At 23.8% G+C, this 25,092-nt stretch overlaps 4 non-coding genes across 4 annotated transcripts; all 4 read right to left on the bottom strand.

The window, feature by feature from the left end:
- Positions 1–2,549: 2,549 nt before the first annotated feature.
- Positions 2,550–2,668, bottom strand: LOC123303862. Its single transcript, XR_006535937.1, has one exon. It is a non-coding gene; the product is annotated as a 5S ribosomal RNA (ribosomal RNA).
- A 6,359-nt stretch (positions 2,669–9,027) lies between these two features.
- On the bottom strand, positions 9,028–9,146 carry LOC123303863. The gene has a single exon (XR_006535938.1). It is a non-coding gene; the product is annotated as a 5S ribosomal RNA (ribosomal RNA).
- Positions 9,147–15,501: 6,355 nt separating this feature from the next.
- On the bottom strand, positions 15,502–15,620 carry LOC123303864. Its single transcript, XR_006535939.1, has one exon. It is a non-coding gene; the product is annotated as a 5S ribosomal RNA (ribosomal RNA).
- A 6,355-nt stretch (positions 15,621–21,975) lies between these two features.
- On the bottom strand, positions 21,976–22,094 carry LOC123303866. Its single transcript, XR_006535940.1, has one exon. It is a non-coding gene; the product is annotated as a 5S ribosomal RNA (ribosomal RNA).
- Between the last annotated feature and the right edge of the window lie 2,998 nt (positions 22,095–25,092).

Genomic DNA, 25,092 nt, shown 5'->3' on the forward strand with positions numbered 1-25,092 from the left:
TGAACAGTTTTGTTAATGATATTTTTGAACGTATTGCTGCTGAAGCATCACGTTTAGCACATTATAATAAACGTTCAACAATCACAAGTCGGGAAATTCAAACCGCAGTTCGATTATTATTACCTGGTGAATTGGCAAAGCACGCTGTTAGTGAAGGTACTAAAGCTGTTACAAAATATACAAGTTCAAAATAAATAAATCGAAAATATTATTTAATTGATAACATAAAAAATACATCAACATATAAAAACGGCTCTCTTTTTAAGAGAGCCATCAAATTTTTTAAATAAGAGTAAATTATTTTTATATATACAAAAAAATAAAATAAACAATTATTAATATCATATTTAATATAAAATTTTATATATTAATAGCTTGAATATATCTATTATTAGTATATCAATATTATTAATTTTAAATATAATAAAGGATATCGCGGAATATATATCGTAAATCAGTGTAATGCAAATGCATTACATTACCTTTATTATTTTCATTTTACATTTACTACTTGTTTATGTACGCTTATAATTATTAGAAAAATATTTTTAATAATTTTAAAAAATAAATGAAATAATAAAAATTTAATAATAAATTATTTATTGAAAGTATAAAAAATGGTATAGCAAAATCTTTATTTTCTTTGATTAAGGCGAAATGTTTTATTAGTTATAAATTCGATAATCTCCTATCGATACTTGTTACTCTTAACTTGTATATATAAAAAATATAATAGTATATTAATTTATAATAAAATTTTTTCAAAAATTCAATAAGTTATTGTAAAATAAAATAGATAATATACAAATTATAATTTATTATTGCAGATATATTACAATAAAAAAAAAAAAATAAATAAAAATATTTGGTAATGTATGTTATAAACAAAATAATTTGTTGTAAACAAATTATATAATATGTTATATTTATTAACAAATTTATTTACTCTTATATAAATAAAATTAGTGGCTTCCCAAAAAGGAAAGCCTGTTTAAATTTATCGGATGTATTAAATATTCTTTAATAAATTTACTAAATATTTTAAGTAAATTATTATATTTTCTTAACCTCCAAAACCATACAAAGTACGACCTTGTCGTTTTAATGCATATACAACATCCATAGCTGTAACTGTTTTACGTTTTGCGTGTTCAGTATATGTAACAGCATCCCGAATAACATTTTCAAGGAATACTTTAAGTACACCACGTGTTTCTTCATAAATTAAACCAGAGATACGTTTTACTCCACCTCGTCGTGCTAAACGACGAATTGCAGGTTTTGTAATACCTTGGATATTATCACGCAAAACTTTTCTATGACGTTTTGCACCCCCTTTTCCAAGACCCTTTCCACCTTTTCCTCTGCCAGTCATTTTAATAAAAAATTATTTACAATATTTTAACGAACGGATAACACGTGTGTTAACCTCACAAGTATTGTAATGTATGTGAGCGCCGGTACAATTGTGCCTTTTTATATAAAGCATTAAAGATTTTTTAAGCCACGCCTATACAATTTGATTAGTCCATACTCTGATAGCTATCCAATAGGATATGACAACAAAAATTTTGAAATTTCATATAAATATAAATACAACACATTTATTTCGCATTTAAACATTTGACTTTGTAGTATCAAATTGTCGAATATAATTTTTAAAATTGTGTGTTTTTTTGTAAAAACATTATTATTTGAAAATGGCTAGAACCAAGCAAACTGCACGTAAATCAACTGGTGGTAAAGCACCAAGAAAACAATTAGCAACGAAAGCTGCACGTAAAAGTGCACCAGCAACTGGTGGAGTAAAAAAACCACACAGATATCGTCCTGGTACAGTAGCTTTACGAGAAATTCGTCGTTATCAAAAAAGTACTGAATTGTTAATTCGTAAATTACCATTCCAACGTTTAGTACGTGAAATTGCACAAGATTTTAAAACCGATTTACGTTTCCAAAGTTCAGCTGTTATGGCATTACAAGAAGCTAGTGAAGCCTATTTAGTAGGTTTATTTGAAGATACCAATTTATGCGCAATTCATGCAAAGCGTGTTACAATTATGCCTAAGGATATACAATTGGCAAGACGTATTCGTGGAGAACGTGCATAAGCGTTTTAAATGACAATTTAAAAAAAAAAAAAACAAATAAGAAATATTTTCGGTCCTATATATAGGACCAACATATATTATTAAATAAGAGTATATTATTTTTATTAAAAAATATATATATATATATATATATAAATTATTGAAATAAAATTAAACATTATTAAAATTTTGTTATAATTATAAGCGATTGCTATTTCTAAAAATAAATAAATTTCATAAAATTTATATTATTTTATATTCATTTGAAATATTAAAAAAACTTCTCGCTTTAAAGTAACCATGATATGAGTTATAAATGCAATAAAATTTTATACAAAAAATAATATTTATTTGTTGACGAATAATATAAAAGGTTTACATTTCTAAATAACATATATTTATATATGGTGTGTAAAAAAAAAGAAAAGAAGAAAAATAATTTATATTTTTAATATAAAAAGGCAACCGCACACAGTGTTCCCAAGCGGTCACCCATCCAAGTACTGACTGTGCCCAATGTTGCTTAACTTCGGTGATCGGACGAGAACCGGTGTTTTCAACGTGGTATGGCTGTTGCCAGTAATAAATGAAAATTTTTACAAATATATATTTTTCATAAATATCATTAATATTAAAGTATATTATTAAAATTTTCAATGAAGTAATCAATTTAAATATATACTTATTTATTATACCATATATTTTAAATAAAAATGCAACCGCACACAGTATTCTCAAGTGGCCACCCATCCGTGGTACTGACTGTGGCAAATGTTTCTTAACTATTATTTTATAAAATATTTATACAAAAAATAATTTACTCTTATCAAATATTAATTTGTGGCCTGTATTAAGGCCTATGTTATTTTCATTTTTTAGCAAAAATAATGAAATATTTCAATATATTATTAAAGTAACAGATCATTTCTTTTTTGGTGCTGCTTTTTTAATTTTTGTAGGAGATGATTTGGCAACAGAAGCTTTCTTAGCTTTTGGTGCTTTCGGTTTACGAGCAGGGCTACTTTTGGCAGCGGATTTTGTACTTTTTGCTGGTTTTGCTTTAACTGGTGCTTTTTTTGATGCCGCTGATGATTTTGCAGTAACTTTTTTAGCAGCAGTTGATGATGATGGAGTCGCTTTTTTTGCTTTAGGCTTTTTGGCTGCCAATGATGTAGTTGTGGCTTTCTTTTCTTTTGGTGCCCGTTTACTTTTAGCACTCTTTGCTGAACCTTTTGCTCCACTTTCTTTTTTGGATACTTTTGATTTAGCTGAAGAATTAGATGAAGCGGAAGCAGCCAATTTGAATGAACCAGATGCACCTTTACCTTTAGTTTGTACCAAGGCTCCCTCAGTTACAGCAGCTTTTAAATATTTTTTAATAAATGGTGAAATTTTATCAGAATCCACTTTATAATTTGCAGCTAAATATTTTTTAATTGCTTGTAATGATGAACCACCACGTTCTTTTAAATTTTTAATTGCGTTAACAACCATTTCTGATGTACGTGGATGTGTTGGTTTTGAATGTTGTTTTGTACGTTTAGCACCAGAAGCTGTTGCTTTTTTTGTTGGTGTTGTAGAAGCAGCAGTAACCGCAGTTGCTGCAACAGCTGTAGAATTTTCTTCGGCCATATTTTTTTACTTTATAAAAATAATGTATTTATTATAAATATTTAAATGATAAAATATAATAATTCTATCAAATAAAAAATAAAGGTTTTCAATTATATCATTATTCACAATAATATAAGTCCCTATGTAAGTCAAAGTACCATGTAGAAAACACATAAAAATTAAATAGTATTTCTAATTTACTGTCGTAGTAAACATGATTTATTTTTTCAATTTCTATAATATATAAAATAATAAATTATAAATTTAATAATAATATTTATTTTATAAATTAAAATATATTTAATTTTTTTATTAACAATTATTAATAAACATAGTTTAATATTAATTATTTCAATCATACAAAACAATAATATTTTTAAGGTAAACTTAAAAAGTATATATTTTTATTTTTTATTTAATATCGATTTATTATAAATTATTAGTATATAAATAATTAAAAAATTTAATATATAAATATATATATTATAGTATAAGATTTCATTTTTAGAAAAACTTTTTTTGTCAATAATGAAAACGTATTATTATGAAATGTGTTAATCGAACATTGACAAAATATATTTCATTAGAAAATACTTTTATTTATGCATTAATATCAATAATTAACTATTAAATTAATTTTTTCATAATTATATAAAGAAATTTTATACTGATATAAGTATTTATATATTATAATATTTATTTTAAATATAAAAAAATTTATGACAAAATATATTATTAGAGTATTTGTTGAGATTAATATAAGATTATTTTAAATAAGAATTAATTTATATAATTATTAAAATATTATTAATTTTATGTTATGTAATTTTAATAAAAATAAATAATAATAATAATAAATATACAAATTTTTTAACAATTTAAATTTTATATGATCTAAATAATTTTGTTAAGTACGATATGAGAAATCATTGTAAGCTTCGTTAAGAAACTTTGTAATATAAAATAATAATAATAATATTAAATATATAAATAAATAAAATAAATTTGATATATATTTTTAGTTCATTCTGTGTATAAATCAAAGGATACCGAATAATTGGTAACGGATGCGATATATTATAGTATCGAGTATTAAAACATAATATATAAATTTATCTTGTTATTCAAATTTTTTGTTACTTAACTTATGTATTTAGAAAATTTATAATATTATTTATATAATTGACATAAAATCTTATAAATTGAAATTTTATTAATATGTATCAAAAGAAGAGAGTAACGTATTGATATAATATCAAAGGATACTGATTATTTAAATAACGAATACGTCATATATTGTTTGTGTAACGAAGTTCACTTGGCCATCTAGTTTAAAATAACATTTTCAATAGAAAGTTTATATGCTTTGTTTTTTTTTTTTCTTTAATTATTAAAAAAATAAATTGAAATTTAATTCAATCAAATTTTATAATAATTTTAAAAAAATTTTTCCTTTTAAAAAATATTTTGTGATGTTGTGATAATATGTATTAATACAAGTGCATCCTGATACTTTTATCTCTAGTAAAGGTATGAGTATCATGAACAGTTTTGTTATCTAATGATATTATTTTGATAATATTTTGTGTATATTCTTATAATATTTTGTCTAAATATCATCATAATACAATATTATTTTGATAATATTTTATGAATATTCTTATAATATGTTACCTAAATGTCATCATAATATGATGAATTATTTCCATAATAACATATAAAAAAAGAAAAAAAAAAAAAGAATCATTAATTTATAATTATTTAAATTGATTCTTTAAAAAAATATTATAATATATTATTTATAAAAATAATTTTTACTCTTATTTTAAATAAATTTGTGGCCTTTTATTAAAAGGCCTATGATCGATGTATTATTATTATAAAAATTAATGCAATGTTTTTAATTTATGCTTTCTTTTCAGTTTTCTTTGGTAATAACACTGCTTGAATGTTTGGTAATACACCACCTTGAGCAATTGTTACACCAGATAATAATTTATTTAATTCTTCATCATTACGAATTGCCAATTGTAAATGACGTGGAATGATACGTATTTTTTTGTTATCACGGGCAGCATTACCAGCTAACTCGAGAACTTCTGCAGCCAAATATTCCATAACAGCAGCCAAATATACTGGGGCACCAGCACCTACTCGTTCAGCATAATTTCCTTTTCGTAATAATCTGTGAATTCTTCCAACAGGAAATTGTAATCCTGCTCGGCTTGATCTTGACTTTGCCTTTCCCTTTACTTTACCACCTTTACCTCGTCCAGACATAGCGAATAAATTTATTTAATTAATATTTTTTTTTGTAAATATAATCACACAGATGTGTACGTTACGGGGATTGTAACATAAATGTTTAAAATGTTATTTGGGTATTTTAATTTATAATATTTATAAAATATAAAACTTTAAAAATAAACCAATCACCTTATAGTATTATTTTTAGCCAATCAGAGAGTAGTATTCATTTTTATTGTTATATCCATCTTCGCGTATATAATACGCTAGTTGTATACACGACACGCTCATACATATACTGACTGGTGTTCTGTAACTATCTGTGTATATTAATTGTTTGTAACAATGCCACCAAAAACAAGTGGAAAAGCAGCAAAAAAAGCTGGCAAAGCTCAAAAAAATATATCAAAGAGTGATAAGAAAAAGAAGAGGAAGCGCAAGGAATCATATGCAATTTACATTTACAAAGTATTAAAACAAGTGCATCCTGATACTGGTATCTCTAGTAAAGCTATGAGTATCATGAACAGTTTTGTTAATGATATTTTTGAACGTATTGCTGCTGAAGCATCACGTTTAGCACATTATAATAAACGTTCAACAATCACAAGTCGGGAAATTCAAACCGCAGTTCGATTATTATTACCTGGTGAATTGGCAAAGCACGCTGTTAGTGAAGGTACTAAAGCTGTTACAAAATATACAAGTTCAAAATAAATAAATCGAAAATATTATTTAATTGATAACATAAAAATACATCAACATATAAAAACGGCTCTCTTTTTAAGAGAGCCATCAAATTTTTTAAATAAGAGTAAATTATTTTTATATATACAAAAAAATAAAATAAACAATTATTAATATCATATTTAATATAAAATTTTATATATTAATAGCTTGAATATATCTATTATTAGTATATCAATATTATTAATTTTAAATATAATAAAGGATATCGCGGAATATATATCGTAAATCAGTGTAATGCAAATGCATTACATTACCTTTATTATTTTCATTTTACATTTACTACTTGTTTATGTACGCTTATAATTATTAGAAAAATATTTTTAATAATTTTAAAAAATAAATGAAATAATAAAAATTTAATAATAAATTATTTATTGAAAGTATAAAAAATGGTATAGCAAAATCTTTATTTTCTTTGATTAAGGCGAAATGTTTTATTAGTTATAAATTCGATAATCTCCTATCGATACTTGTTACTCTTAACTTGTATATATAAAAAATATAATAGTATATTAATTTATAATAAAATTTTTTCAAAAATTCAATAAGTTATTGTAAAATAAAATAGATAATATACAAATTATAATTTATTATTGCAGATATATTACAATAAAAAAAAAAAAAATAAATAAAAATATTTGGTAATGTATGTTATAAACAAAATAATTTGTTGTAAACAAATTATATAATATGTTATATTTATTAACAAATTTATTTACTCTTATATAAATAAAATTAGTGGCTTCCCAAAAAGGAAAGCCTGTTTAAATTTATCGGATGTATTAAATATTCTTTAATAAATTTACTAAATATTTTAAGTAAATTATTATATTTTCTTAACCTCCAAAACCATACAAAGTACGACCTTGTCGTTTTAATGCATATACAACATCCATAGCTGTAACTGTTTTACGTTTTGCGTGTTCAGTATATGTAACAGCATCCCGAATAACATTTTCAAGGAATACTTTAAGTACACCACGTGTTTCTTCATAAATTAAACCAGAGATACGTTTTACTCCACCTCGTCGTGCTAAACGACGAATTGCAGGTTTTGTAATACCTTGGATATTATCACGCAAAACTTTTCTATGACGTTTTGCACCCCCTTTTCCAAGACCCTTTCCACCTTTTCCTCTGCCAGTCATTTTAATAAAAAATTATTTACAATATTTTAACGAACGGATAACACGTGTGTTAACCTCACAAGTATTGTAATGTATGTGAGCGCCGGTACAATTGTGCCTTTTTATATAAAGCATTAAAGATTTTTTAAGCCACGCCTATACAATTTGATTAGTCCATACTCTGATAGCTATCCAATAGGATATGACAACAAAAATTTTGAAATTTCATATAAATATAAATACAACACATTTATTTCGCATTTAAACATTTGACTTTGTAGTATCAAATTGTCGAATATAATTTTTAAAATTGTGTGTTTTTTTGTAAAAACATTATTATTTGAAAATGGCTAGAACCAAGCAAACTGCACGTAAATCAACTGGTGGTAAAGCACCAAGAAAACAATTAGCAACGAAAGCTGCACGTAAAAGTGCACCAGCAACTGGTGGAGTAAAAAAACCACACAGATATCGTCCTGGTACAGTAGCTTTACGAGAAATTCGTCGTTATCAAAAAAGTACTGAATTGTTAATTCGTAAATTACCATTCCAACGTTTAGTACGTGAAATTGCACAAGATTTTAAAACCGATTTACGTTTCCAAAGTTCAGCTGTTATGGCATTACAAGAAGCTAGTGAAGCCTATTTAGTAGGTTTATTTGAAGATACCAATTTATGCGCAATTCATGCAAAGCGTGTTACAATTATGCCTAAGGATATACAATTGGCAAGACGTATTCGTGGAGAACGTGCATAAGCGTTTTAAATGACAATTTAAAAAAAAAAAAAACAAATAAGAAATATTTTCGGTCCTATATATAGGACCAACATATATTATTAAATAAGAGTATATTATTTTTATTAAAAAATATATATATATATATATATATATATAAATTATTGAAATAAAATTAAACATTATTAAAATTTTGTTATAATTATAAGCGATTGCTATTTCTAAAAATAAATAAATTTCATAAAATTTATATTATTTTATATTCATTTGAAATATTAAAAAAACTTCTCGCTTTAAAGTAACCATGATATGAGTTATAAATGCAATAAAATTTTATACAAAAAATAATATTTATTTGTTGACGAATAATATAAAAGGTTTACATTTCTAAATAACATATATTTATATATGGTGTGTAAAAAAAAAGAAAAGAAGAAAAATAATTTATATTTTTAATATAAAAAGGCAACCGCACACAGTGTTCCCAAGCGGTCACCCATCCAAGTACTGACTGTGCCCAATGTTGCTTAACTTCGGTGATCGGACGAGAACCGGTGTTTTCAACGTGGTATGGCTGTTGCCAGTAATAAATGAAAATTTTTACAAATATATATTTTTCATAAATATCATTAATATTAAAGTATATTATTAAAATTTTCAATGAAGTAATCAATTTAAATATATACTTATTTATTATACCATATATTTTAAATAAAAATGCAACCGCACACAGTATTCTCAAGTGGCCACCCATCCGTGGTACTGACTGTGGCAAATGTTTCTTAACTATTATTTTATAAAATATTTATACAAAAAATAATTTACTCTTATCAAATATTAATTTGTGGCCTGTATTAAGGCCTATGTTATTTTCATTTTTTAGCAAAAATAATGAAATATTTCAATATATTATTAAAGTAACAGATCATTTCTTTTTTGGTGCTGCTTTTTTAATTTTTGTAGGAGATGATTTGGCAACAGAAGCTTTCTTAGCTTTTGGTGCTTTCGGTTTACGAGCAGGGCTACTTTTGGCAGCGGATTTTGTACTTTTTGCTGGTTTTGCTTTAACTGGTGCTTTTTTTGATGCCGCTGATGATTTTGCAGTAACTTTTTTAGCAGCAGTTGATGATGATGGAGTCGCTTTTTTTGCTTTAGGCTTTTTGGCTGCCAATGATGTAGTTGTGGCTTTCTTTTCTTTTGGTGCCCGTTTACTTTTAGCACTCTTTGCTGAACCTTTTGCTCCACTTTCTTTTTTGGATACTTTTGATTTAGCTGAAGAATTAGATGAAGCGGAAGCAGCCAATTTGAATGAACCAGATGCACCTTTACCTTTAGTTTGTACCAAGGCTCCCTCAGTTACAGCAGCTTTTAAATATTTTTTAATAAATGGTGAAATTTTATCAGAATCCACTTTATAATTTGCAGCTAAATATTTTTTAATTGCTTGTAATGATGAACCACCACGTTCTTTTAAATTTTTAATTGCGTTAACAACCATTTCTGATGTACGTGGATGTGTTGGTTTTGAATGTTGTTTTGTACGTTTAGCACCAGAAGCTGTTGCTTTTTTTGTTGGTGTTGTAGAAGCAGCAGTAACCGCAGTTGCTGCAACAGCTGTAGAATTTTCTTCGGCCATATTTTTTTACTTTATAAAAATAATGTATTTATTATAAATATTTAAATGATAAAATATAATAATTCTATCAAATAAAAAATAAAGGTTTTCAATTATATCATTATTCACAATAATATAAGTCCCTATGTAAGTCAAAGTACCATGTAGAAAACACATAAAAATTAAATAGTATTTCTAATTTACTGTCGTAGTAAACATGATTTATTTTTTCAATTTCTATAATATATAAAATAATAAATTATAAATTTAATAATAATATTTATTTTATAAATTAAAATATATTTAATTTTTTTATTAACAATTATTAATAAACATAGTTTAATATTAATTATTTCAATCATACAAAACAATAATATTTTTAAGGTAAACTTAAAAAGTATATATTTTTATTTTTTATTTAATATCGATTTATTATAAATTATTAGTATATAAATAATTAAAAAATTTAATATATAAATATATATATTATAGTATAAGATTTCATTTTTAGAAAAACTTTTTTTGTCAATAATGAAAACGTATTATTATGAAATGTGTTAATCGAACATTGACAAAATATATTTCATTAGAAAATACTTTTATTTATGCATTAATATCAATAATTAACTATTAAATTAATTTTTTCATAATTATATAAAGAAATTTTATACTGATATAAGTATTTATATATTATAATATTTATTTTAAATATAAAAAAATTTATGACAAAATATATTATTAGAGTATTTGTTGAGATTAATATAAGATTATTTTAAATAAGAATTAATTTATATAATTATTAAAATATTATTAATTTTATGTTATGTAATTTTAATAAAAATAAATAATAATAATAATAAATATACAAATTTTTTAACAATTTAAATTTTATATGATCTAAATAATTTTGTTAAGTACGATATGAGAAATCATTGTAAGCTTCGTTAAGAAACTTTGTAATATAAAATAATAATAATAATATTAAATATATAAATAAATAAAATAAATTTGATATATATTTTTAGTTCATTCTGTGTATAAATCAAAGGATACCGAATAATTGGTAACGGATGCGATATATTATAGTATCGAGTATTAAAACATAATATATAAATTTATCTTGTTATTCAAATTTTTTGTTACTTAACTTATGTATTTAGAAAATTTATAATATTATTTATATAATTGACATAAAATCTTATAAATTGAAATTTTATTAATATGTATCAAAAGAAGAGAGTAACGTATTGATATAATATCAAAGGATACTGATTATTTAAATAACGAATACGTCATATATTGTTTGTGTAACGAAGTTCACTTGGCCATCTAGTTTAAAATAACATTTTCAATAGAAAGTTTATATGCTTTGTTTTTTTTTTTTTTTTAATTATTAAAAAAATAAATTGAAATTTAATTCAATCAAATTTTATAATAATTTTAAAAAAATTTTTCCTTTTAAAAAATATTTTGTGATGTTGTGATAATATGTATTAATACAAGTGCATCCTGATACTTTTATCTCTAGTAAAGGTATGAGTATCATGAACAGTTTTGTTATCTAATGATATTATTTTGATAATATTTTGTGTATATTCTTATAATATTTTGTCTAAATATCATCATAATACAATATTATTTTGATAATATTTTATGAATATTCTTATAATATGTTACCTAAATGTCATCATAATATGATGAATTATTTCCATAATAACATATAAAAAAAGAAAAAAAAAAAAAGAATCATTAATTTATAATTATTTAAATTGATTCTTTAAAAAAATATTATAATATATTATTTATAAAAATAATTTTTACTCTTATTTTAAATAAATTTGTGGCCTTTTATTAAAAGGCCTATGATCGATGTATTATTATTATAAAAATTAATGCAATGTTTTTAATTTATGCTTTCTTTTCAGTTTTCTTTGGTAATAACACTGCTTGAATGTTTGGTAATACACCACCTTGAGCAATTGTTACACCAGATAATAATTTATTTAATTCTTCATCATTACGAATTGCCAATTGTAAATGACGTGGAATGATACGTGTTTTTTTGTTATCACGGGCAGCATTACCAGCTAACTCGAGAACTTCTGCAGCCAAATATTCCATAACAGCAGCCAAATATACTGGGGCACCAGCACCTACTCGTTCAGCATAATTTCCTTTTCGTAATAATCTGTGAATTCTTCCAACAGGAAATTGTAATCCTGCTCGGCTTGATCTTGACTTTGCCTTTCCCTTTACTTTACCACCTTTACCTCGTCCAGACATAGCGAATAAATTTATTTAATTAATATTTTTTTTTGTAAATATAATCACACAGATGTGTACGTTACGGGGATTGTAACATAAATGTTTAAAATGTTATTTGGGTATTTTAATTTATAATATTTATAAAATATAAAACTTTAAAAATAAACCAATCACCTTATAGTATTATTTTTAGCCAATCAGAGAGTAGTATTCATTTTTATTGTTATATCCATCTTCGCGTATATAATACGCTAGTTGTATACACGACACGCTCATACATATACTGACTGGTGTTCTGTAACTATCTGTGTATATTAATTGTTTGTAACAATGCCACCAAAAACAAGTGGAAAAGCAGCAAAAAAAGCTGGCAAAGCTCAAAAAAATATATCAAAGAGTGATAAGAAAAAGAAGAGGAAGCGCAAGGAATCATATGCAATTTACATTTACAAAGTATTAAAACAAGTGCATCCTGATACTGGTATCTCTAGTAAAGCTATGAGTATCATGAACAGTTTTGTTAATGATATTTTTGAACGTATTGCTGCTGAAGCATCACGTTTAGCACATTATAATAAACGTTCAACAATCACAAGTCGGGAAATTCAAACCGCAGTTCGATTATTATTACCTGGTGAATTGGCAAAGCACGCTGTTAGTGAAGGTACTAAAGCTGTTACAAAATATACAAGTTCAAAATAAATAAATCGAAAATATTATTTAATTGATAACATAAAAATACATCAACATAAAAAAACGGCTCTCTTTTTAAGAGAGCCATCAAATTTTTTAAATAAGAGTAAATTATTTTTATATATACAAAAAAATAAAATAAACAATTATTAATATCATATTTAATATAAAATTTTATATATTAATAGCTTGAATATATCTATTATTAGTATATCAATATTATTAATTTTAAATATAATAAAGGATATCGCGGAATATATATCGTAAATCAGTGTAATGCAAATGCATTACATTACCTTTATTATTTTCATTTTACATTTACTACTTGTTTATGTACGCTTATAATTATTAGAAAAATATTTTTAATAATTTTAAAAAATAAATGAAATAATAAAAATTTAATAATAAATTATTTATTGAAAGTATAAAAAATGGTATAGCAAAATCTTTATTTTCTTTGATTAAGGCGAAATGTTTTATTAGTTATAAATTCGATAATCTCCTATCGATACTTGTTACTCTTAACTTGTATATATAAAAAATATAATAGTATATTAATTTATAATAAAATTTTTTCAAAAATTCAATAAGTTATTGTAAAATAAAATAGATAATATACAAATTATAATTTATTATTGCAGATATATTACAATAAAAAAAAAAAAAATAAATAAAAATATTTGGTAATGTATGTTATAAACAAAATAATTTGTTGTAAACAAATTATATAATATGTTATATTTATTAACAAATTTATTTACTCTTATATAAATAAAATTAGTGGCTTCCCAAAAAGGAAAGCCTGTTTAAATTTATCGGATGTATTAAATATTCTTTAATAAATTTACTAAATATTTTAAGTAAATTATTATATTTTCTTAACCTCCAAAACCATACAAAGTACGACCTTGTCGTTTTAATGCATATACAACATCCATAGCTGTAACTGTTTTACGTTTTGCGTGTTCAGTATATGTAACAGCATCCCGAATAACATTTTCAAGGAATACTTTAAGTACACCACGTGTTTCTTCATAAATTAAACCAGAGATACGTTTTACTCCACCTCGTCGTGCTAAACGACGAATTGCAGGTTTTGTAATACCTTGGATATTATCACGCAAAACTTTTCTATGACGTTTTGCACCCCCTTTTCCAAGACCCTTTCCACCTTTTCCTCTGCCAGTCATTTTAATAAAAAATTATTTACAATATTTTAACGAACGGATAACACGTGTGTTAACCTCACAAGTATTGTAATGTATGTGAGCGCCGGTACAATTGTGCCTTTTTATATAAAGCATTAAAGATTTTTTAAGCCACGCCTATACAATTTGATTAGTCCATACTCTGATAGCTATCCAATAGGATATGACAACAAAAATTTTGAAATTTCATATAAATATAAATACAACACATTTATTTCGCATTTAAACATTTGACTTTGTAGTATCAAATTGTCGAATATAATTTTTAAAATTGTGTGTTTTTTTGTAAAAACATTATTATTTGAAAATGGCTAGAACCAAGCAAACTGCACGTAAATCAACTGGTGGTAAAGCACCAAGAAAACAATTAGCAACGAAAGCTGCACGTAAAAGTGCACCAGCAACTGGTGGAGTAAAAAAACCACACAGATATCGTCCTGGTACAGTAGCTTTACGAGAAATTCGTCGTTATCAAAAAAGTACTGAATTGTTAATTCGTAAATTACCATTCCAACGTTTAGTACGTGAAATTGCACAAGATTTTAAAACCGATTTACGTTTCCAAAGTTCAGCTGTTATGGCATTACAAGAAGCTAGTGAAGCCTATTTAGTAGGTTTATTTGAAGATACCAATTTATGCGCAATTCATGCAAAGCGTGTTACAATTATGCCTAAGGATATACAATTGGCAAGACGTATTCGTGGAGAACGTGCATAAGCGTTTTAAATGACAATTTAAAAAAAAAAAAAACAAATAAGAAATATTTTCGGTCCTATATATAGGACCAACATATATTATTAAATAAGAGTATATTATTTTTATTAAAAAATATATATATATATATATATATAAATTATTGAAATAAAATTAAACATTATTAAAATTTTGTTATAATTATAAGCGATTGCTATTTCTAAAAATAAATAAATTTCATAAAATTTATATTATTTTATATTCATTTGAAATATTAAAAAAACTTCTCGCTTTAAAGTAACCATGATATGAGTTATAAATGCAATAAAATTTTATACAAAAAATAATATTTATTTGTTGACGAATAATATAAAAGGTTTACATTTCTAAATAACATATATTTATATATGGTGTGTAAAAAAAAAGAAAAGAAGAAAAATAATTTATATTTTTAATATAAAAAGGCAACCGCACACAGTGTTCCCAAGCGGTCACCCATCCAAGTACTGACTGTGCCCAATGTTGCTTAACTTCGGTGATCGGACGAGAACCGGTGTTTTCAACGTGGTATGGCTGTTGCCAGTAATAAATGAAAATTTTTACAAATATATATTTTTCATAAATATCATTAATATTAAAGTATATTATTAAAATTTTCAATGAAGTAATCAATTTAAATATATACTTATTTATTATACCATATATTTTAAATAAAAATGCAACCGCACACAGTATTCTCAAGTGGCCACCCATCCGTGGTACTGACTGTGGCAAATGTTTCTTAACTATTATTTTATAAAATATTTATACAAAAAATAATTTACTCTTATCAAATATTAATTTGTGGCCTGTATTAAGGCCTATGTTATTTTCATTTTTTAGCAAAAATAATGAAATATTTCAATATATTATTAAAGTAACAGATCATTTCTTTTTTGGTGCTGCTTTTTTAATTTTTGTAGGAGATGATTTGGCAACAGAAGCTTTCTTAGCTTTTGGTGCTTTCGGTTTACGAGCAGGGCTACTTTTGGCAGCGGATTTTGTACTTTTTGCTGGTTTTGCTTTAACTGGTGCTTTTTTTGATGCCGCTGATGATTTTGCAGTAACTTTTTTAGCAGCAGTTGATGATGATGGAGTCGCTTTTTTTGCTTTAGGCTTTTTGGCTGCCAATGATGTAGTTGTGGCTTTCTTTTCTTTTGGTGCCCGTTTACTTTTAGCACTCTTTGCTGAACCTTTTGCTCCACTTTCTTTTTTGGATACTTTTGATTTAGCTGAAGAATTAGATGAAGCGGAAGCAGCCAATTTGAATGAACCAGATGCACCTTTACCTTTAGTTTGTACCAAGGCTCCCTCAGTTACAGCAGCTTTTAAATATTTTTTAATAAATGGTGAAATTTTATCAGAATCCACTTTATAATTTGCAGCTAAATATTTTTTAATTGCTTGTAATGATGAACCACCACGTTCTTTTAAATTTTTAATTGCGTTAACAACCATTTCTGATGTACGTGGATGTGTTGGTTTTGAATGTTGTTTTGTACGTTTAGCACCAGAAGCTGTTGCTTTTTTTGTTGGTGTTGTAGAAGCAGCAGTAACCGCAGTTGCTGCAACAGCTGTAGAATTTTCTTCGGCCATATTTTTTTACTTTATAAAAATAATGTATTTATTATAAATATTTAAATGATAAAATATAATAATTCTATCAAATAAAAAATAAAGGTTTTCAATTATATCATTATTCACAATAATATAAGTCCCTATGTAAGTCAAAGTACCATGTAGAAAACACATAAAAATTAAATAGTATTTCTAATTTACTGTCGTAGTAAACATGATTTATTTTTTCAATTTCTATAATATATAAAATAATAAATTATAAATTTAATAATAATATTTATTTTATAAATTAAAATATATTTAATTTTTTTATTAACAATTATTAATAAACATAGTTTAATATTAATTATTTCAATCATACAAAACAATAATATTTTTAAGGTAAACTTAAAAAGTATATATTTTTATTTTTTATTTAATATCGATTTATTATAAATTATTAGTATATAAATAATTAAAAAATTTAATATATAAATATATATATTATAGTATAAGATTTCATTTTTAGAAAAACTTTTTTTGTCAATAATGAAAACGTATTATTATGAAATGTGTTAATCGAACATTGACAAAATATATTTCATTAGAAAATACTTTTATTTATGCATTAATATCAATAATTAACTATTAAATTAATTTTTTCATAATTATATAAAGAAATTTTATACTGATATAAGTATTTATATATTATAATATTTATTTTAAATATAAAAAAATTTATGACAAAATATATTATTAGAGTATTTGTTGAGATTAATATAAGATTATTTTAAATAAGAATTAATTTATATAATTATTAAAATATTATTAATTTTATGTTATGTAATTTTAATAAAAATAAATAATAATAATAATAAATATACAAATTTTTTAACAATTTAAATTTTATATGATCTAAATAATTTTGTTAAGTACGATATGAGAAATCATTGTAAGCTTCGTTAAGAAACTTTGTAATATAAAATAATAATAATAATATTAAATATATAAATAAATAAAATAAATTTGATATATATTTTTAGTTCATTCTGTGTATAAATCAAAGGATACCGAATAATTGGTAACGGATGCGATATATTATAGTATCGAGTATTAAAACATAATATATAAATTTATCTTGTTATTCAAATTTTTTGTTACTTAACTTATGTATTTAGAAAATTTATAATATTATTTATATAATTGACATAAAATCTTATAAATTGAAATTTTATTAATATGTATCAAAAGAAGAGAGTAACGTATTGATATAATATCAAAGGATACTGATTATTTAAATAACGAATACGTCATATATTGTTTGTGTAACGAAGTTCACTTGGCCATCTAGTTTAAAATAACATTTTCAATAGAAAGTTTATATGCTTTGTTTTTTTTTTTTCTTTAATTATTAAAAAAATAAATTGAAATTTAATTCAATCAAATTTTATAATAATTTTAAAAAAATTTTTCCTTTTAAAAAATATTTTGTGATGTTGTGATAATATGTATTAATACAAGTGCATCCTGATACTTTTATCTCTAGTAAAGGTATGAGTATCATGAACAGTTTTGTTATCTAATGATATTATTTTGATAATATTTTGTGTATATTCTTATAATATTTTGTCTAAATATCATCATAATACAATATTATTTTGATAATATTTTATGAATATTCTTATAATATGTTACCTAAATGTCATCATAATATGATGAATTATTTCCATAATAACATATAAAAAAAGAAAAAAAAAAAAAGAATCATTAATTTATAATTATTTAAATTGATTCTTTAAAAAAATATTATAATATATTATTTATAAAAATAATTTTTACTCTTATTTTAAATAAATTTGTGGCCTTTTATTAAAAGGCCTATGATCGATGTATTATTATTATAAAAATTAATGCAATGTTTTTAATTTATGCTTTCTTTTCAGTTTTCTTTGGTAATAACACTGCTTGAATGTTTGGTAATACACCACCTTGAGCAATTGTTACACCAGATAATAATTTATTTAATTCTTCATCATTACGAATTGCCAATTGTAAATGACGTGGAATGATACGTGTTTTTTTGTTATCACGGGCAGCATTACCAGCTAACTCGAGAACTTCTGCAGCCAAATATTCCATAACAGCAGCCAAATATACTGGGGCACCAGCACCTACTCGTTCAGCATAATTTCCTTTTCGTAATAATCTGTGAATTCTTCCAACAGGAAATTGTAATCCTGCTCGGCTTGATCTTGACTTTGCCTTTCCCTTTACTTTACCACCTTTACCTCGTCCAGACATAGCGAATAAATTTATTTAATTAATATTTTTTTTTGTAAATATAATCACACAGATGTGTACGTTACGGGGATTGTAACATAAATGTTTAAAATGTTATTTGGGTATTTTAATTTATAATATTTATAAAATATAAAACTTTAAAAATAAACCAATCACCTTATAGTATTATTTTTAGCCAATCAGAGAGTAGTATTCATTTTTATTGTTATATCCATCTTCGCGTATATAATACGCTAGTTGTATACACGACACGCTCATACATATACTGACTGGTGTTCTGTAACTATCTGTGTATATTAATTGTTTGTAACAATGCCACCAAAAACAAGTGGAAAAGCAGCAAAAAAAGCTGGCAAAGCTCAAAAAAATATATCAAAGAGTGATAAGAAAAAGAAGAGGAAGCGCAAGGAATCATATGCAATTTACATTTACAAAGTATTAAAACAAGTGCATCCTGATACTGGTATCTCTAGTAAAGCTATGAGTATCATGAACAGTTTTGTTAATGATATTTTTGAACGTATTGCTGCTGAAGCATCACGTTTAGCACATTATAATAAACGTTCAACAATCACAAGTCGGGAAATTCAAACCGCAGTTCGATTATTATTACCTGGTGAATTGGCAAAGCACGCTGTTAGTGAAGGTACTAAAGCTGTTACAAAATATACAAGTTCAAAATAAATAAATCGAAAATATTATTTAATTGATAACATAAAAATACATCAACATATAAAAACGGCTCTCTTTTTAAGAGAGCCATCAAATTTTTTAAATAAGAGTAAATTATTTTTATATATACAAAAAAATAAAATAAACAATTATTAATATCATATTTAATATAAAATTTTATATATTAATAGCTTGAATATATCTATTATTAGTATATCAATATTATTAATTTTAAATATAATAAAGGATATCGCGGAATATATATCGTAAATCAGTGTAATGCAAATGCATTACATTACCTTTATTATTTTCATTTTACATTTACTACTTGTTTATGTACGCTTATAATTATTAGAAAAATATTTTTAATAATTTTAAAAAATAAATGAAATAATAAAAATTTAATAATAAATTATTTATTGAAAGTATAAAAAATGGTATAGCAAAATCTTTATTTTCTTTGATTAAGGCGAAATGTTTTATTAGTTATAAATTCGATAATCTCCTATCGATACTTGTTACTCTTAACTTGTATATATAAAAAATATAATAGTATATTAATTTATAATAAAATTTTTTCAAAAATTCAATAAGTTATTGTAAAATAAAATAGATAATATACAAATTATAATTTATTATTGCAGATATATTACAATAAAAAAAAAAAAAATAAATAAAAATATTTGGTAATGTATGTTATAAACAAAATAATTTGTTGTAAACAAATTATATAATATGTTATATTTATTAACAAATTTATTTACTCTTATATAAATAAAATTAGTGGCTTCCCAAAAAGGAAAGCCTGTTTAAATTTATCGGATGTATTAAATATTCTTTAATAAATTTACTAAATATTTTAAGTAAATTATTATATTTTCTTAACCTCCAAAACCATACAAAGTACGACCTTGTCGTTTTAATGCATATACAACATCCATAGCTGTAACTGTTTTACGTTTTGCGTGTTCAGTATATGTAACAGCATCCCGAATAACATTTTCAAGGAATACTTTAAGTACACCACGTGTTTCTTCATAAATTAAACCAGAGATACGTTTTACTCCACCTCGTCGTGCTAAACGACGAATTGCAGGTTTTGTAATACCTTGGATATTATCACGCAAAACTTTTCTATGACGTTTTGCACCCCCTTTTCCAAGACCCTTTCCACCTTTTCCTCTGCCAGTCATTTTAATAAAAAATTATTTACAATATTTTAACGAACGGATAACACGTGTGTTAACCTCACAAGTATTGTAATGTATGTGAGCGCCGGTACAATTGTGCCTTTTTATATAAAGCATTAAAGATTTTTTAAGCCACGCCTATACAATTTGATTAGTCCATACTCTGATAGCTATCCAATAGGATATGACAACAAAAATTTTGAAATTTCATATAAATATAAATACAACACATTTATTTCGCATTTAAACATTTGACTTTGTAGTATCAAATTGTCGAATATAATTTTTAAAATTGTGTGTTTTTTTGTAAAAACATTATTATTTGAAAATGGCTAGAACCAAGCAAACTGCACGTAAATCAACTGGTGGTAAAGCACCAAGAAAACAATTAGCAACGAAAGCTGCACGTAAAAGTGCACCAGCAACTGGTGGAGTAAAAAAACCACACAGATATCGTCCTGGTACAGTAGCTTTACGAGAAATTCGTCGTTATCAAAAAAGTACTGAATTGTTAATTCGTAAATTACCATTCCAACGTTTAGTACGTGAAATTGCACAAGATTTTAAAACCGATTTACGTTTCCAAAGTTCAGCTGTTATGGCATTACAAGAAGCTAGTGAAGCCTATTTAGTAGGTTTATTTGAAGATACCAATTTATGCGCAATTCATGCAAAGCGTGTTACAATTATGCCTAAGGATATACAATTGGCAAGACGTATTCGTGGAGAACGTGCATAAGCGTTTTAAATGACAATTTAAAAAAAAAAAAAACAAATAAGAAATATTTTCGGTCCTATATATAGGACCAACATATATTATTAAATAAGAGTATATTATTTTTATTAAAAAATATATATATATATATATATATAAATTATTGAAATAAAATTAAACATTATTAAAATTTTGTTATAATTATAAGCGATTGCTATTTCTAAAAATAAATAAATTTCATAAAATTTATATTATTTTATATTCATTTGAAATATTAAAAAAACTTCTCGCTTTAAAGTAACCATGATATGAGTTATAAATGCAATAAAATTTTATACAAAAAATAATATTTATTTGTTGACGAATAATATAAAAGGTTTACATTTCTAAATAACATATATTTATATATGGTGTGTAAAAAAAAAGAAAAGAAGAAAAATAATTTATATTTTTAATATAAAAAGGCAACCGCACACAGTGTTCCCAAGCGGTCACCCATCCAAGTACTGACTGTGCCCAATGTTGCTTAACTTCGGTGATCGGACGAGAACCGGTGTTTTCAACGTGGTATGGCTGTTGCCAGTAATAAATGAAAATTTTTACAAATATATATTTTTCATAAATATCATTAATATTAAAGTATATTATTAAAATTTTCAATGAAGTAATCAATTTAAATATATACTTATTTATTATACCATATATTTTAAATAAAAATGCAACCGCACACAGTATTCTCAAGTGGCCACCCATCCGTGGTACTGACTGTGGCAAATGTTTCTTAACTATTATTTTATAAAATATTTATACAAAAAATAATTTACTCTTATCAAATATTAATTTGTGGCCTGTATTAAGGCCTATGTTATTTTCATTTTTTAGCAAAAATAATGAAATATTTCAATATATTATTAAAGTAACAGATCATTTCTTTTTTGGTGCTGCTTTTTTAATTTTTGTAGGAGATGATTTGGCAACAGAAGCTTTCTTAGCTTTTGGTGCTTTCGGTTTACGAGCAGGGCTACTTTTGGCAGCGGATTTTGTACTTTTTGCTGGTTTTGCTTTAACTGGTGCTTTTTTTGATGCCGCTGATGATTTTGCAGTAACTTTTTTAGCAGCAGTTGATGATGATGGAGTCGCTTTTTTTGCTTTAGGCTTTTTGGCTGCCAATGATGTAGTTGTGGCTTTCTTTTCTTTTGGTGCCCGTTTACTTTTAGCACTCTTTGCTGAACCTTTTGCTCCACTTTCTTTTTTGGATACTTTTGATTTAGCTGAAGAATTAGATGAAGCGGAAGCAGCCAATTTGAATGAACCAGATGCACCTTTACCTTTAGTTTGTACCAAGGCTCCCTCAGTTACAGCAGCTTTTAAATATTTTTTAATAAATGGTGAAATTTTATCAGAATCCACTTTATAATTTGCAGCTAAATATTTTTTAATTGCTTGTAATGATGAACCACCACGTTCTTTTAAATTTTTAATTGCGTTAACAACCATTTCTGATGTACGTGGATGTGTTGGTTTTGAATGTTGTTTTGTACGTTTAGCACCAGAAGCTGTTGCTTTTTTTGTTGGTGTTGTAGAAGCAGCAGTAACCGCAGTTGCTGCAACAGCTGTAGAATTTTCTTCGGCCATATTTTTTTACTTTATAAAAATAATGTATTTATTATAAATATTTAAATGATAAAATATAATAATTCTATCAAATAAAAAATAAAGGTTTTCAATTATATCATTATTCACAATAATATAAGTCCCTATGTAAGTCAAAGTACCATGTAGAAAACACATAAAAATTAAATAGTATTTCTAATTTACTGTCGTAGTAAACATGATTTATTTTTTCAATTTCTATAATATATAAAATAATAAATTATAAATTTAATAATAATATTTATTTTATAAATTAAAATATATTTAATTTTTTTATTAACAATTATTAATAAACATAGTTTAATATTAATTATTTCAATCATACAAAACAATAATATTTTTAAGGTAAACTTAAAAAGTATATATTTTTATTTTTTATTTAATATCGATTTATTATAAATTATTAGTATATAAATAATTAAAAAATTTAATATATAAATATATATATTATAGTATAAGATTTCATTTTTAGAAAAACTTTTTTTGTCAATAATGAAAACGTATTATTATGAAATGTGTTAATCGAACATTGACAAAATATATTTCATTAGAAAATACTTTTATTTATGCATTAATATCAATAATTAACTATTAAATTAATTTTTTCATAATTATATAAAGAAATTTTATACTGATATAAGTATTTATATATTATAATATTTATTTTAAATATAAAAAAATTTATGACAAAATATATTATTAGAGTATTTGTTGAGATTAATATAAGATTATTTTAAATAAGAATTAATTTATATAATTATTAAAATATTATTAATTTTATGTTATGTAATTTTAATAAAAATAAATAATAATAATAATAAATATACAAATTTTTTAACAATTTAAATTTTATATGATCTAAATAATTTTGTTAAGTACGATATGAGAAATCATTGTAAGCTTCGTTAAGAAACTTTGTAATATAAAATAATAATAATAATATTAAATATATAAATAAATAAAATAAATTTGATATATATTTTTAGTTCATTCTGTGTATAAATCAAAGGATACCGAATAATTGGTAACGGATGCGATATATTATAGTATCGAGTATTAAAACATAATATATAAATTTATCTTGTTATTCAAATTTTTTGTTACTTAACTTATGTATTTAGAAAATTTATAATATTATTTATATAATTGACATAAAATCTTATAAATTGAAATTTTATTAATATGTATCAAAAGAAGAGAGTAACGTATTGATATAATATCAAAGGATACTGATTATTTAAATAACGAATACGTCATATATTGTTTGTGTAACGAAGTTCACTTGGCCATCTAGTTTAAAATAACATTTTCAATAGAAAGTTTATATGCTTTGTTTTTTTTTTTTCTTTAATTATTAAAAAAATAAATTGAAATTTAATTCAATCAAATTTTATAATAATTTTAAAAAAATTTTTCCTTTTAAAAAATATTTTGTGATGTTGTGATAATATGTATTAATACAAGTGCATCCTGATACTTTTATCTCTAGTAAAGGTATGAGTATCATGAACAGTTTTGTTATCTAATGATATTATTTTGATAATATTTTGTGTATATTCTTATAATATTTTGTCTAAATATCATCATAATACAATATTATTTTGATAATATTTTATGAATATTCTTATAATATGTTACCTAAATGTCATCATAATATGATGAATTATTTCCATAATAACATATAAAAAAAGAAAAAAAAAAAAAGAATCATTAATTTATAATTATTTAAATTGATTCTTTAAAAAAATATTATAATATATTATTTATAAAAATAATTTTTACTCTTATTTTAAATAAATTTGTGGCCTTTTATTAAAAGGCCTATGATCGATGTATTATTATTATAAAAATTAATGCAATGTTTTTAATTTATGCTTTCTTTTCAGTTTTCTTTGGTAATAACACTGCTTGAATGTTTGGTAATAC

The sequence above is a fragment of the Chrysoperla carnea genome, assembly GCF_905475395.1.
Source record: "Chrysoperla carnea chromosome X unlocalized genomic scaffold, inChrCarn1.1 SUPER_X_unloc_149, whole genome shotgun sequence".
In the NCBI taxonomy this organism is placed as follows: domain Eukaryota; kingdom Metazoa; phylum Arthropoda; class Insecta; order Neuroptera; family Chrysopidae; genus Chrysoperla; species Chrysoperla carnea.